This window comes from Cupressus sempervirens, chromosome 5, assembly GCF_028749045.1.
Source record: "Cupressus sempervirens isolate cs-2001-9-10 chromosome 5, ASM2874904v1, whole genome shotgun sequence".
NCBI classification, from domain to species: domain Eukaryota; kingdom Viridiplantae; phylum Streptophyta; class Pinopsida; order Cupressales; family Cupressaceae; genus Cupressus; species Cupressus sempervirens.
In genome coordinates, this window is record NC_143122.1 from 1,052,797,024 (window position 1) to 1,052,814,154 (window position 17,131).

The 17,131-nt window shown below is 34.0% G+C and overlaps 1 pseudogene; it reads left to right on the plus strand.

The window, feature by feature from the left end:
* Positions 1 to 241: 241 nt before the first annotated feature.
* Positions 242 to 17,131, plus strand: part of LOC149559565 (uncharacterized) — a 59,105-nt pseudogene continuing 42,215 nt past the window's right edge.

Here is a 17,131-nt window from a genome sequence, read left to right on the forward strand (position 1 = left end):
TATTTCAAATTTGTGAAGATGGATTTCTTATGCAAGATTGTGAGAATTGAGTGTATGTCAAAGTTATTATTCTTCTAATAGCACTTTGAAAGATTTGTGTGGGAAGTTGAAAGTGGTAATTTTGGAAGTCTTTGTTTTGATAGGTTCTTAAGAAGGCCAATATGAGGCATGGTCTTTGTTAGATACCTGATGCTTATGTGATTGTGTGCATGTGTGTTGGTAAATGATTAAAAATTTAACTATGGCTGGTGAGATGTCTAATCTTGTGGTTAGTGGAAAATTGGATGGTTCAAATTATGCTAATTGGAAATGTGAGATGGAGTTAATTTTACAAATGAAAGACTTAAAGGAAGTAGTGACAGAACAAGAACCAAAGGATCAAGATGAACTTAAGAAATGGAATAAAAAGGATATGAATGCACGTGCTACACTTTTGTGGAAAATTAGTCCAGGGATTAGGCCTCATGTTCAAGGTTTAACAACAACAAAGACAATATGGGAAATTTTACGAACAATGTATGAAAGAACAAGTAAGTTAAAAGTAATGGATATTAAGAGGCAATTAACTCATTTGAAAATGAAAGTAGGAGATAGCATGAATGATAATATTGCTAAATTGAAAAACTTATGAAATCAGCTTGCAATGATGAAGGTTGAGTATGAAGATGTTGAAATCATAGAATTTTTAACTGAAAGTCTTCCAGAGGAGTATAATAATTTCATTTGTACTTTAGAATTAATTGACAAATTTGAAAATATAAAACTGTAAGAAATGTATGGTGCTTGTTAAATGAAGAAGAAAGGCTTCACAAGTTTACAAGTGAGTCTAGCGAGAGTCAAGCATTTGTAACTAGAGGGAAATACAAGAATTATAATCAAGAAAGAACATATCAAAATCAAAGACCTAATCAAGGGAATCAATATAGAAATAATCAAAGACAATGGTCTCAACAAAGAGATAATCAAAGTAGGAAAAATTATCAAAGACCACAAAATGAAGGAATAAATTACAATAATAATCTCAAAGGAGCAAATACTATCAAATGTTTCAAGTGTGGAAAAGAAGGGCATAAAAGTGATCAATGTTTTAAGAAATGGAAAAATAGATTTAATCAAAGAAGGCAATCAAATTTTGTTCAAGAAGAGGGTGATCATCATATAATGATAGCCTCTTTGGCTACTCAAGGTGATTTAAGTAACGCATGGTATATTGATTCAGGAGCTAGCCAAAATCTGACTCACAACAAAAATATCTTTAGCTCTTTAGAAGCAACAAGAGGTACAAAAATATTTCTTGGTGATGATGGTTCACATGACATAGATGGAATAGGTACAATTTCAATGAAACGTAATGATGGTAAAAATTTGGAAATAACTAATGTGAATTTTGTACGTAGGTTGGCCAAGAATCTTCTATTAGTGAGTCAAATAACTCAACATGGATATAAGGTGGAGTTTTATTTAGATAAGTGTTTAATCAAGAATATTAATGATCGATACAAAATAGTGGCTAGAGGAGTTGAGAATGATGGACTATATAAATTTCAAGCTAGTGTTGATAAGAAGGCTTATATCACTACAAGATCATCCTTAAGTGAGTTATGGCATCAAAGATATGATCATTTAAATTATCAAAGTTTGGCTATGATTTAAAAGATGAATATAGTTGATGGATTACCTTGGATAAAATTAAATACAAATGTGTGTGAAGGATGCATGGTTGGTAAACAACATAGAGACCCTTTTGAGAGGTCTACATGGAGAGCAAAGAAAAGTCTAGAGCTTATCCATAGTGATTTGTGTGGTCCTATGAATCCAACATCAATGGGAGGAGCTAGGTATATCTTGATATTTATTAACAATTTTTCAAGGAAAGTTTGGGTTTATTTCTTGAAACAAAAGGATGAAGTGTTTAAAAAATTTGAAATGTTTAAAGCTCTTATAGAAAATAAAAGTGGAAATAAGATCAAGAGAATTAGAACTGAAGGTTCAAATCATTTTTTGAGCATCATGGGATCAAAAGAGAGATGACTATTAGATATACTCCTCAACAAAATGGTATTGTTGAAATGAAGAATGGGACTTTAGTGGAAATGGCACGTTGTATGCTGCAATCTAAGAATCTTCCTTTGTTTCTATTGGCTGAAGCTATTAATACCGCATCTCATGTTTTGAATAGATCTCCCACAAACATTTTGCAAAACATTACTCCTGAAGAAGCTTGGAGTGGAAGAAAACCTAAGGTTAAGTATTTTAGAGTGTTTGGATGTAAAGCCTATGCCCATGTACTAGATGAGATTAGAGAAAAGAAATTTGATAAGAAAAGCATTAAGTGCATCTTTGTGGGGTATGATGACCAAAGGAAAGGATATAGGTTGTATGATCCTAGTGTGGAAGATGTGTTTACAAGTAGGGATGTCAAGTTTAATGAGGGGTTTGATGATATGCCAATATCCCCTCCTATTCCAAATGTGTCCATTGAGAATCATGAAGATCCTAATAATTTTGAAACTACTGAAAGTTCTAAGGAACCCTTTGACATGGATGAAGAATCTAGTCATCCTCCAAAGACCAAGAGTATTCAAGAAATTTATCAAAGGACTCATCAAATTAATTATGCTTTAATGACCACCATAATGAAGACTAATGATCCTCAAACATATGAAGAGGCCAAAGGAAAACATGAATGAGAAGAAGCTATGAAAAATGAGTATGATTCCTTGATAAAGAACAACACTTGGGAATTGGTAGAGTTGCTAAAAGGTAAGATTTTGGTTAACAATAAATGGGTTTATGAGACCAAGTTCAAGTCAAATGGGAGTATTGAAAAACATAAGGCAAGACTAGTGGCCAAAGGGTATTCACAAAAGGAAGGGATTGATTACACAGAAACTTTTGCCCCAGTAGCAAAGATTAGTACTTTTAGAGCTATTATAGCATTAGCAGCTCATTTTAAGTGGCCTCTACACCAAATGGATGTTAAAAATGCATTTTTGAATGGTGAAATTAATGAAGATATTTATATGACTCAGCTACAAGGATTTAAAATTCAAGGGAAAAAACATTTGGTTTGTAAATTAAGGAAGTCTTTATATGGTCTCAAACAGGCTCCAAGGGCTTGGTATGCTAAAATTGATGAATATTTTAAATTCAAGGCTTCCATAATAGTCCTCATGATCCAAATTTGTATGTGAAAGAATTTGATGGTGGTGATATCATTGTAATTGTGCTTTATGTTGATGATCTTATTATCACAAGACATAGCATGGATAAAATCAGTAGCATAAAGTTAAGCTTGCAAGATACATTTGAGATGACAGATCTTGGTTTTCTACACTATTTTCTTGGTATACAAGTATGGCAAAAGGATGATGGTTTTTATCTTACTCAAACTAAGTATGCCCTAGACTTATTGAAGAAGTTTCGAATGATAGATTGTAAAAGTGTGTCTATTCCAATTACTTAGGGATTAAAATTAAGCAAGGACATGGAAGCTGAAGATGTTAATCCTACCTTATATAGGCAATTGATTGGTAGTCTTGTATATTTGACACACACTCGTCCTGATATTTATTTTGCAGTTAGTGTATTTTCTAGATTTTTGAGTTGACCTAAAGTCCCACAATGGATAGCAACTAAAAGAATACAAAGATATGTGAAAGGGACTTTAACAATGGGCATCTATTATTCATCTCATGGAGATATTTCCCTTATTGGCTATTTAGATTCTAATTGGGCAGGATGCACAGATGATCGTAAGTCCACAATAGGTTATGTTGTCTATATTGGTGTAGGTCCCATTTCTTGGCGCACTAAAAAGCAATCTACCATTGCTCTATCCACTAGAGACACTAAATATACTATGACAAATGAAGTAGCAAAAGAAATCACTTGGCTATGAACTATCCCATCAGTCCTCAAGTAACGTCATGCAAGACCTTCTCTACTTCCTTGTGACAATCAAAGTACTATCTCATTGTCTAAGAATCTAGTGTCTCATGCTTGCACCAAACATATTGAGGTCTATCATCATTATATCAAGCATCTCATCCAACAATAGGTGATTCATTTTCAATATTGCAAGACAAAGGACGAAATTGCTGATTTATTCACCAAGGCCTTAAGAAAAGCCAAGTTTGTATCTCTTCAACATCTTTTGGGCTTAAGAGTGGTGACATAATTTTCTCATGGTTTTCATTTAGGGGGATTCTTGTGAATTCCAACCATTGTATTTAGGAGATAATTGATAGTAAATGGGTACCTAACAAGGCTTTAGGCTGGGACCCAACATATGTAGATTATGAGGAGATATTTAAATAGTATATATTTACTATAGCTATTGTAATAAATTTAGGGGGGATGTTAAAGTAAATTAATTACTCACCAACTTGATTGGCACAAACTAGAGAAGCCTCTAGAAACACATGTAAAAATGTGCAGCCGTCCACTACTGGCTATAGCCATTTTTCTCACCTACAACCATTAATACACAACCAAATTTTTCTCTAGAATGCTCTATACATTTATTACTAGTTCAATTATAAATGGAATGGTCGAGGTGTCTATGCTCACTTCCTAAGTATTCTGCTATGTTATATTCTCTATTTTTCAACATTCAAAGGTTCTAGATCTTTTCTTTGTACATTCACATTAAAAAGATACATTTCAAGATCAAATATGAACAAACCAAATTGTCTTGATAGAAATGACACATTTCCGAATACACATATAAAGAACAAGCATATTACCTTGATAGAAACAACAACTCTTATTTAACTTTTGGAAATCTTGATCGATATTCTCTAACTTGCTTCCTTCTAATAAGCTCAACCTTGCTCTTGACAACTATAGTTAATCCATTTAATACATTTACATTCACCTTAGTAATTGCCTCCCTATATTCATTATAATATTGTTATCATTGGTGTTTCTCTATTAAACCTAGATTTGCATAGTATCTATACAGAAGTAGTTTGAAAAGTTCTCAATTTGAGGCACCCAGTTTGAACCCAAATCACCTATGGAAAACCCTTAGTGGAACACAATCCTTCTGGTGGTCTTGGTGGAAGTATTTAGATTTAGCATTGTGATGTGCAATGCATTGGATGGATTTCCCCTCATCTATATGGAGCCCATTTAAAGCCTTCCCTTTTGAAAGTCAAATATGGGCAGACACCCCAACCCTATTCTCAGAATTAAAGTTTCTAACAATTAATTCTATATTTTTACAAATATCTTAATCAAATGTCTAAAAAAATTGTCTTGTCAAAGATGATAGGAACTATGCCAGCTCTTGTTTTAAATATCCTCACATACCATTCCATAAAAATTGCTTCATGGATATGTGAGTATTCTTGTCTGGACTACTTGTTGAATAACAAATATAGTTTTAAGAAGGAACAATAGGGTTTAATCTTATCAAGTAGGATCAATTAATTCTCAGTATTAGAAGTCAAATGAAACTTTCATAAGAGATGTCAAAGTTAAAGTTAAGGTAAATAATAAAGGGTTTTGAAGTTAAAGCATTTCAATTGAATTATCTTAAGAACATTAGTGACATTTGTCTTAAGACTATAATAGTACAACCACCATTTTTTTCTTTCATGTTTTAAGGTGAATGTATTTTTTATTTCTAATGTGATACTTATCTATGATGCATGTAACTTGTTTTCCACTGACCACCAACTCATGTTTCTCTGTTCGTGCAAATTTTATCTTTTGCCTTTTCTCTGTACATTGACATTAAAAAGACAAAAAGAATTAAATACAAAAAATATAATAGACACTTTGTTCTTTCTTATTTTAAGATGAATGTATTTTTTCTTTCTAATGTGATACTTATCTATGCTGCATGTAGCTTGTCCTCTACTGACCACCAGCTCATGTTTCTTTGTTTGTGCAAATTTTATCTTTTGTATTTTCTTCCTACATTGAAAAGACACAAAAAATCAAATACATAATATATATTAGACACCTTGCATATATATCTTACTATACTATTATTTGAAAAATCTAAGAGTTCCCAAGGTTCACTTTCATACACTTTTTCATTCATTGTACTATCATGATTGTTACTCAATGGATCATTAAGATTCTCTTTTAAAATATTTATGATATGTTCATCTATCAACAAGAGCCAGGTTCATAGATGAACAATAAGGGATAAATATTTTGAAGGAGAAAGTTAATAATCTAATGATTGACAATCATTACAATATCATACTAAAATGTGTAAACAATTGATCCTTGGAACTATGAGGTAATTGAACAATAATATACTAGCATTGATATGCAAGGTATCTATGATATTGTTTGTACTTGATTTGGTGTGTCTTTTTAATATGATTTTTCAAAAAAAAGATTGTACTTTTAGACATTTATCAAAAAGAAGTAATATTTGACAATTGTTTTTAAAAATAGATAAGCATGAGTTGGCTGTTAGCAATCATGGAATATCTATATGTGACAAAGATAAGAGTGACAATAGAACTCAAAGATATATTCCTCCAAGAAAAAGGGGTACACTTCATAAGGTGCATTAATTGCTTCCCATAAAAGTCTCCTAAACTAAAAGATTAAGAATTAATTAAGCCAACATGATGAAAATATAATCCACTTTTTAAAAAAACTTTTATGACATAGAAGCTTCTTTACTATTAAACTTTACAATCTTTTTAAATGACATCTTCCTCATAGACACAAGGAAATAATTTTGCAACTTTCTCAAGGACATCTTCAACATCTTTAGCATTTACATATGTCATGTTCCTTTTTGGAAAATTTTTGTCACCAAATGTCATAAGGAATTTTTTATTTTTTTTGGATGAATAGTCCTTTTCTATTAAAAAAATATACTTACATTACAATTCACAAAAAAAGGGTTGGGGATACAAGATCACCCCGTGAATGAGTTCACATGGCCAAATCTGGACTAGAAATATGGCCACAACCAGAAACATAAACTATTCATAAAAAAAAAAAACATATAAGGCTACCTTAGGTTGCCAAAGGAGTGCTAGCCGAGGGTGGTGGATCATCTGCCATGAAAAACCCAATCATCTTTGGGACCGGGGGGTGGGCTAGGAATAGTCCAGCCATCATCAGTAGCAGTAGTAATAGTGGTAGCCTCTGCATCTTTAACCTCTAGCCACATAGGAGAGGTCACCAAGTCTAGGCGAGGCCACTTCCTAGAATGCGCTCATGGAGTACCAGGAGGAGGAGCAAGGGACCAACCAAAACCACCATGGAGTGGGGAAGTTGAGCGACACCTCCATCTATCACCATCACCACTAAGAAAGTAGTGGTGGGAAACCTAGGAGCATGGGGTGTGTTAGTGGCAACCTGAGGAATGGTGCAGAGGATGGCGGCCATGAGGCATTGAGGTATCTACCAAGGCATCAAGAGGAACTCTGGCAATAGTGCAGGGAGCATTGCCCCAGTGGCTTAGCAGCTCCTACAGGTGAGCTACCTTATGGGCAACTTTATTAGCTTGCACCTAAATTTGCATAATTACATTATTACAAATCCATGCCTTAGTGTACATAGCAATGTTAACATCCAAAAAATTGTGTGCAAAAAGAACAACATTCCTATCTTTCTATAGAGAAAATAGAATTTCCATCCTGAACGTATGCCAAATCTAGGCAAACTTCTAAGGAAATCTGGGAGAGTCACCTAGTAAGATCATGTGCCAAGAAAAAAACTCAGGCGTGAATGGCTTAAAAAAATCATGAATCCAATGCCAATAATTTTGAGCATGCTTATAAAACTAGAAAATATGCAAAAAAGACTTTGGTTGTCCACAAAAGGGACACCTAGGATCAAGAACCCAATGTGTTTGAGCTGAGGCCCTAGGGGAAGACCTTGGAAGGCTAGGCACCAAGCAAAATGTGCAATCTTGGGTTCACTTATAGCATTCGAAATGGTATCAAAACATTTTCTCCATTGAGAAAGAGAAGATTGCGAATGCCATCTCTAGTTGAGTGTATCCACCATTGAAAGATGAGGTGAAAGCCATCTGTATCCCAAACTTGGCTTGTAATTGGAAAATGGAGTGGCAAGATACAACTTCCAATCAAGCCATGAAGGTTGAACAGATTGAATCCCCACTTTATGAACTAAGTGAACATGGATGGAAGAAAGCAAAAGGTCAAAAGTCTGTCGATCTAAATAGATAAGGCGGTACTGTACTTGCATATCTTCCTAGGTCCTAAAAACTCATGGTGACCCTTGAAAAGAGGTCCTTAGGAGTTTTGATGCCATGTTAAAAAAAATATAGAGCATTGGCCCCTTGATTCTTGGTGAGGGGAGTACCCTAAATGGAAAATAGAGGAGACCACCAAATGTTCTACCGATTCAAGGAGAGGCCATTGCAAAATTCATCTCTATTTAATTGAAGCTAGGGCTTAATATCCTCCCAGGATTTCCAAATTCCCTTGATGAAAAATGAGCCTTGAATGGCCATTGGCTCATGCATGATGAGAAGGGTTTGGAAACCAATCCCCTTCCATGTAGGCCTATTGACAAGAAAGCTAGAAGAAATAGAGTATCGAACCAAAATATTCTAAGCTTCATCTCTTTAAATAGCCCTGATAATCCATTTTGCACAGAGAGCAAGGCCTTGTTTGTGAGTGGAAAGTAGGCCAAGACCATCAGACTCTTTTGGGAGAAAACAAAAATCCTAGGAAACTCTGTGAAAGCCATGATGATAAGAACCAGAGGCCTAGAGAAAATCCTTGAGCAATTTTTCTAGCTTCATGTATGAAGCTTTGGATGGAGCCCAATGGGAGGAGTAATACACATGAGTAGCTACTAGAATCTTCGAGAAAATTTGGAATTTCCCAACGAGGGAGAGTGGCTTTGTGATCTAGTAGTCAAGCTTCTTAGTAATCTTGGCCAGCACAGCATTCCAAAGTTCCATAGGCGACACCTAGAACGTAAAAGGAATACCAAGAAAGAAGAAGATTTCCTTGTTTGTGAACCGTTTCCACTGAAACTGGCTTAGCCAAGGTGGAGCTAGCAAAAATGACTAACAAAAGTAGAGTGTTTTATGCCATTGAATGGCAGAACCAAAGGCTTGACAAAAGGTTTCCAAGAAACTTAAAGCATTATTGATGTTTTCTTCATCCTCTAAAAGAGTAAGAAAGGAATCATCAATGAAGTGTCCATTGAGTAACTAGGAGGATGATTCAAGAAAGGAAATGCCATGTACTAGTCCTGAGGACATAGAATGCACTAGCAAATTGCCAGAACCTTTAGCAGCAAGGACATAAAGCACAGGAGCTAGTGGGCAACCTTGCCTGATTGAACAAAAAAGTCCAAAAGGCTCAAATTGCAAATTATTTGTGGTAATGAAAGCATTATCATCTCCAAAGAGCATCTCCATGGATTGAAGGAAATTGGGGCCAAAACCTAGAGCCTAGAGTATAGCCAAGATGAAGGGCCATTCAATGTGATCATAGGCTTTAGCAAAATCTATCTTTAAAAAGATAGCCTTCTGATTGGATTTGCAAGCCCATTCCATTCCTTCCTAGATAGCAATGATGTTATCAAGAATATATCTGGACTTGATGAAGCTAGTTTTCTCAAGCTGCACAATTAAAGGCAACATGTGCTTGATTTTGAGAGAGAGTGCCTTGGCAATAATCTTATAAGACACATTCAGAAGAGTAATGGGTCTCCCATTACATATGTTCTCTAGATCACTAGCTTTAGGTATGAATTTCATATTTCCTTTTTTAATAATGGCTCCTAAGCTTTTAGAATGATAGGCTTCAAGATAAACTTTGTGCAGATTAGGACCTATATGCTCCTAGAGGTGTTTGTAGAATTCACAAGGAAATCCATCACACCTAGGAGACTTGTCAATGGCCATGGAATAGACTACCTCTTTAAGGTCTTAGAGGGAAAGAAGTTGTTCACAAAAAGCACGTTTCTCAACTGCTAGGTAGTTTGGAGTAACAAGAATACACTTTTTGAGATCTTCCTCCCAAGCAACCAAATTTCCTTACAAAGCAAACACGTTCTCATAGTGATGAACAAATTCTTCAAGAATGGTAGGGAGACTAGATAGAAAAAAAATTCCTTGTTTGATCTTTTTAATCCCAAAATTGGTATGATGAGCATGAAGAGCCTGAAAAAACTCCTTCGAGGATTTGTTACCAACCTCCAACTAGTGGACACAAGCTATGATTTGGGCTTCGTGAGAAACATAATTATCAGCAATTTGTTTGTCATGGTGAAGCTTGGCAAGTTGAATGTGTAAATCCACATCAAAGGGATTGAGGGTGAGAACCTCAGAGGCTTTTTTGAGGGGAAGCGTGTTGGCTTCATATGACCATTTCCTGAACATTTCCAATTGACACCCATAGATGCATAGGAATCGAGTAGTTCTGGTAATGGCATCATTCCACTATTGAATCCATCCCCTTTGAGAATGTGGATGTGGCTCCAAATTCTAGACATGTAGGATGTGCAAGATGGTGGAAGCATGCATCAACACTAATGTGTTGAGGAAGAACTGAGACTTAGCAACCTTCAAGATAGTTGTTTGCCAAGAAATGACAAAATAAATAGGATAGTGGTCAAATAATGTCACATCTGGCAGGAGAATGATAGGTAATCTTGATCCTCAAAGAAAGAGAAAAAATATTACACAGTGATCATAGCATGATCAAAGCATTTTAATATGCAGTCAAAGCCAGCTCGAAAGTTGGACCAAGCATGCCAAACCCCACTATCCTAGCGGTAGTTGGTATTGGATCAAAAAGGCCCAATTTATTGCACATGTAATACCAAGTTTGTCTTTCCCCAGCTATCTAGCAAAAAGGTAGAATGTTGTCTTTGTCAAATGCCACTTCAACCATATTAAAGTCCCCACACATGACACAAGTAGCTAGAGGTAAATTGTCAACCAACCAGGCCCACATCTAGGATCTTTCCACAGCATCATTGGAAGCATAAGAATTAATGACTCCAAAAGAATGATTGTTAATGGAAAGAAAAAGCCAAATAATTCTATGCGTGGGGTCAAAACCGTGCGAAATAATAGAAGAATGAAAGCAAGGTGATAGGACAGTAACTACACCACCTCGACCAGCTTTGTGATGGGAAAAAGACATTACACCATCCTACCAAATGACATGGCATGCCAAAGAAAGCATGAAACCAGAAATTTTAACTTCTTGCAGACAGAGAAATCTAAATTACCAAGTCTATGACAGACATCTCGGACATAATACTTTTTGGGGAGGTCTGTGAGACCTCGAACATTCCATGATAGGAAGTTCATGAGAACTCTTCCATATCATCTTTGTCCTCAAGAGAGGAGTAGCTATTCTGCAATAAGGTAGAAACATGGTTGAAGTCAAATAGAAAACCCTCTGGACTTATAGCCTATCATTTCATCTTTGGTATCTTTGCATGTCCAAGAGGACAATGAGAATGCCACACTGCTGATGGTGTGATGGAAGAAGCAGCAAGAGGAGTACATACCCCAACCAAGGTAGAAGCCTTGGTGACTGCCTTTATCCCCTACATGCTAGTAGGGTTTGAAACCTATGAAACCCCTGGAATAGTTCCTTTGTTCATTAGTTGCATCCCTATGCTGGTTGGAATTGACACTCCTGTGGGATAGGAGGAACCACAACAACCACAACATAGGATTGCTTGGGGGGCAAGGGATTTGAGGGAGCCTTGCCCTTACACCCAATAGTAACCCATTATTTTTAATGTTATAATGAGTGCATTTTTTGAAAGATGGTGGTTTATCAATTTATCATCGACAAATTGAAAGTATTTCTAATGCTATTGGGAAATACTCTTCATTAATTGATAGTTTTCACTTGCATTTACTTCATTTTCATTATTTGCTTTTATAGTCTCTTCCACCATCTTGGTTTTTTAATAACTTGAGCATGAGCTGAATTCCTTTATCTATTCCATAATACAACTTAAACACCTACAAATGATCATCCATTTTCACATCTCCCAACAATTGCAAGAAATCCCAGAGTTGACTTTCATGCTTTTCAAGAATTTTAGTTTCTACCATTTCTACATGCCTATTTTGGCTACTCTAATGCACACTATATGTTGCAATTTTTTTTTCTTTAACCTTAAATACCTAACTACCTTCAGTGAGTAGTCTAAACAAGACTTCTTACTCATCCATGAAGCAATCTTTCTTCAATAGTATGTAAGGGCATTTTCTTAAATGAACATGCTATAAATGTATGCAACATTGTTCAATACAATCCCATTATGAGGAATTCTCTCACCCTCTTGCATCTTATTAATTTGAAGCATCTCAATATGTTACACATTATTGTGCATAACTTCCTTGTAGAAGCCTTCCTGAATTCTTATGGTAGGACACGAAGGTTTTCACCATTGCTCTTTTGAAAAAAGTTGAACATGTTAAAATGATCCACACAATAAATTTACCAATGAATATATTTTTTCTAGGAAAATTTGATCTTCTCTATGATTATAAATTTTGGTATCATTGATTCATCATTGCCTGGGTACTATACTTGCTCTTTTGTTCCATAATATTTAGCTGTCAACAACATTTTCTTTTAAATATCTGAAATGCAATGGGTCAAAGAGATATTAGTATTTTTGAATATGTGAAATGCAATGGGTCCAAGAGATATTAATATTTTTCTCTGCATATGTAAAGAGAGAATGAGGGGTGCATAATAGATTTTAGTTTACTTAGACAAATATAAGATCAAGACTTGATTTGGATTCCATTAGGTAAATTACCTCTTTGCATAGAATTTAATACTTCGAATACAATTATCGCTAGAGTAAATTCCATTTATACTTGCATAAATTCATGAATTCAAAAAATCTCATAAATTCTTATAGTTTTTAAGTATTTAATTAAATCTAATGAGACATTTTAGAAATGTTTTATTTTATTTGTTATTGATGTTCTCTTGGAAAAGTGAAAACTATTGTCCATAGCCAATGAAAAGTTCCCTACTAAATTCCTTCAGAACAAATTGTTCCACCTTTAATACAATTTTGTTTCTAGTTAATTTGTATAGCACAGGGAAGTCTTGAGCTTCTATAAACCTTATAATTGCTGGATAGAAGTTACATTTAAATACAATCATGTAGACGGGTAAATAGTTCTTCCAAGTGGATGCTTTGCTCTATATTTTTTGATGAATAGTCCTTTTCTATTAATAAAAATATACTAAGAATACAATTCACAATTTTTTCTATGTTTTGATTAGCAAAGAAATTATTTTCTTATTTGCCCAAATATTCAGTTTTCTACAAGAATGTTATTGTGCTTCTCATTGTGCTCTTTTATGGTCATTGTTTGTACTTTGAAGTTCAGATGATGTATACTTTTTCAGTATGTACTCTATGACACTTTTTATGATGAAAATTTAATTTAATTTAATTTTTTTTAATTACAAAATGACTATTAATTCAAATCTGTTAAGAGATTACCTCACTACTACAATGGTTATAGAGTAACAATGATTGACCTGATTGATGAAGCTGCTAGATTGTAGATTCAAATCACTTTTATGGCTTATCCTTTGGATCCTCTCTAATTGAAATATGCTTTTGGAGTTCCTTGGAGGTTCTTTCCTTAATAAGAAATCCTTCTTTCTTCACATGTTATCTTCTTCAACGCATCTTCTTACATTCTTTAATCCACAACTTGACGTTTCATATATATGAATCCCAATGTCAAGTCATCTTGAATACCCTTACAAATAAAAAATTGGCATCCATTGAGTTAGCTAGCATAAAAAAACTAATAAAAAAAATTGATTTGCTAAAGGTCTGATGACACTAAAGACTGGGTCACTTGGTTACCATTGAGTTCCTTGGCAATCAACCTGATTTGGTTTACACTGAACTCCTTTGGTAACTGACCTGATTAGGTCTACATAGGAATCCCTTTGGTAACCAACCTAGCTTGGTCTTCACTTGATCACTTGGCTTCTTGTGATCTTTTACTTGGCGTATACTAGAGTCTTTCAAAATTAGTTCCAACTCGTAGTGCTTGGTTAGAGTATAACATTTGTGTAACATCAATGAAAATATATAATTGAATAATTGTTATTAAAAATCTTGGTGGATCATTTTATTTGACAAATACCTCTTTAAATTCTTCCACATGTTCTCTCAACTCATCTTTTTTACTATTGAATTTTTTTTATCATTCCTTTCGGCATTTATGTTATTTTTCCTTCTAAAATTTGGATTCTTGTGGATATTCCTCATATCCATTGTGCAAAATCTTTTTATATGACCAAATTTGTTTCATAGCCAACATACTAGTTTACTTCATCTTTGATTAGGTCCATACTAATTAACTGGTGCTCTAATATTTATGGCAATATGTCCAAAGTTGTTGCACTTGTAGCATACAATGTGATTCCTTACTCCATTAGGTCTTTCTCCTTCATTGGATGTCCCTCCACTGGATCTTCTTCATTCATTACCTATGGGGTTGGTACCTCTAAATATTCTACTATTTCTACTATTACTGTCATATTTAGGTTTCATACACACAATTTCTTTATTACCAAAACTATGAAAATTATAATAGTAAAATTTAGTAATAGGTTTACTTGCTTGTTCAATTTCCTTTGGTACATCTTTGGATTGATTTGATTCAATCTTATTTTGATCATCCTTCTTATGTTTAGGATGTTCAATAACTAGATCTGGTTCCTTTGTTGCTTCATATTTCTTTGCAAACTTTTCTCCAATGAAATCTCTAAGACCAATCTTATCATCGGAAGGTCTCTAAAAATATAATTGCTCATCAATTTTCTCACAACTAGAATATAACTTCTCTAATTGTTTCTTGGTCTGGGTTAACTCTCCTTTCATAATAGTATTGTACTTATCAAGTTCTGCATGCTCCAATTTGATGGATTCAGGTTTAGATGTTAGTTTTATAAGATGTGATCTTAGATCTATATTTTCATATTTCAGATCTGATTCAACTTTGTAGTCATCTTTCTTCAAACTTATCTTTAGTTCAATGATCTTCAACTCATGTTTCATAAGCTCATTTTATTTCTTCAATTTTGATACTTTATCACTATCTTTTGTCTACTCCTTAGGTTCATTTCTATATTTGAGATGATCAATCTTATCTTTCAATTTCCCAATGTAGACTTTTGCATCTTCATATCTTTCTTTTAGATTTTCTCTTTCCTTGATAAGAAGATTAATCTTCTCAAGAGCTTATTCAAGATTATTTTGCAAGTATTCCATATCTATAGGGATCTTAATCAAGCTATTAAGCCTCTTCTAAGCACTTGTGCTCTAATACCAATAATTAGAAATAGGGAAAATTGAGAGGGAAGGGGGTGAATTAGTATTCTACAAACTTTTGCCCAAAATTGGATATTGTTAATTGTCTTATAACTTGCATATGAAAGTAAACTAACAATGTTGAATAGTAAAAATAACCATACACAAAGAGATCTCATTACACCATGTTTTTTTAACTAGGGAAAATTTGGGCAAGGGAAAACCCCAGTACAAAATGATCCACTAATCAAAAGTATCTGATTAATAATATTGGCCCTATTAGGAGTCTATTACATGCATATAGTGTCTTTGTACTTGTTAGATGATTAAGACCTGTTAAAAACCTCAAACATGTTACCTTAGTTGTTATGTACAATTACAAAATGTATGCAAGATGAGCCAACTACACAAAGATGAAATATACAATGTAGTTCCTTGATACAAAAGAGTTAGATACAAAAACCTCTTTACAATGTTGAAATCTTCAATATCTGATCTTTCCTTTTCTGCTCTTCACATACCTCTAATTATAAATCAGAATTTACATCACATATAGTTTGTATATCATACATACATCTTTCACCTAAGTTCACATATCACTTATAATGTTATACATACTGCTTCACATATCACAATCTTTCCTTTATACCTTTACAATTTAAAAAAATTGTCTAGTCAGCCTTAAAGATTTCACACACTTGAAGAAGTACAAAATTAACTCTTTCCCTCTTAGGGTTAACATCTAGGATGTTGTCCCTAATTATTCAAGAAATTATTTTGTAAAAAAAAAATTCCTTTACTCATAATTACCCATTCTCTGATATGCTTTATTTCTATCTGTATACTACCATAACTAGTAAAAATGCTATAACTCCTTTCATACAGTGTGTATTGAATTATGCTCTAACATACATCATCTTGACACTTTGTACCATATTTACTCAACTACATGCATGCCAATAATGTCTCTACCAACTACACATACCAAAATTATCTCTCTTTTGCAAAAAAAACATCTCATACTTAGATAATGTTTCATGTCTATATGTATAATCTTCATCTGTACACAATGCCTTCTTTATACAAGATGTATGTTGCCATAAGTGACAACTCTAACTCTATTCTATCTTATCCTACTTAGTCAAATTTCCAACAAATTCAATCTCAAAAAAATGTTCAGGAGGAAAGGGAGTTGAAGAAAATAATTAACACCATGGTAGAATACATTGACTCGCTCAATGGGTTATGGGCACTTCCACTAGTTCAAGCACCATAGACCTTTGATCTAAATTTTTTGAGAGTGAGAAATTGCTAAACCAATTACAAAAGGGTAAATTAGTAGGCCTAAAAATGGAGGATTGCATTGACAACATAATTGAAAATGGAAAATGATTCATTCAAGAATCCAATGTGGTCTTGAATGATGTTGAAGCCCTACTTAGAGAAGTGAAAATTTAATCTCTAATATGGGAAATTGAACAGGCCAAGTGGACTACCATGGTTACCCAAATCAATGAGGTAAAACAACATAGTGTTGAGAAGTTTCTAGCTAATAACCCCATGAAAATCGTGGACCCTAGCATTTTGTATGTCCTTAAAGAGAACATGGCCTAAAGATGCTCTATAACTAAGTTTTCAATAAGGAAAACATAGGACATCATGGTAGAGATTAAAGGTATTTATAATGGCTTTTCCAAGGACATGAAAATCATAAACCCTACTATTACTTCACAATATGAAGAAGAGATTCTAGACCTAGAGACACTAATCAAGACATTCAAAGAGGATATGAAAGTGGTAAAAGAAAGTATGAACCCCAAAATCATAGATT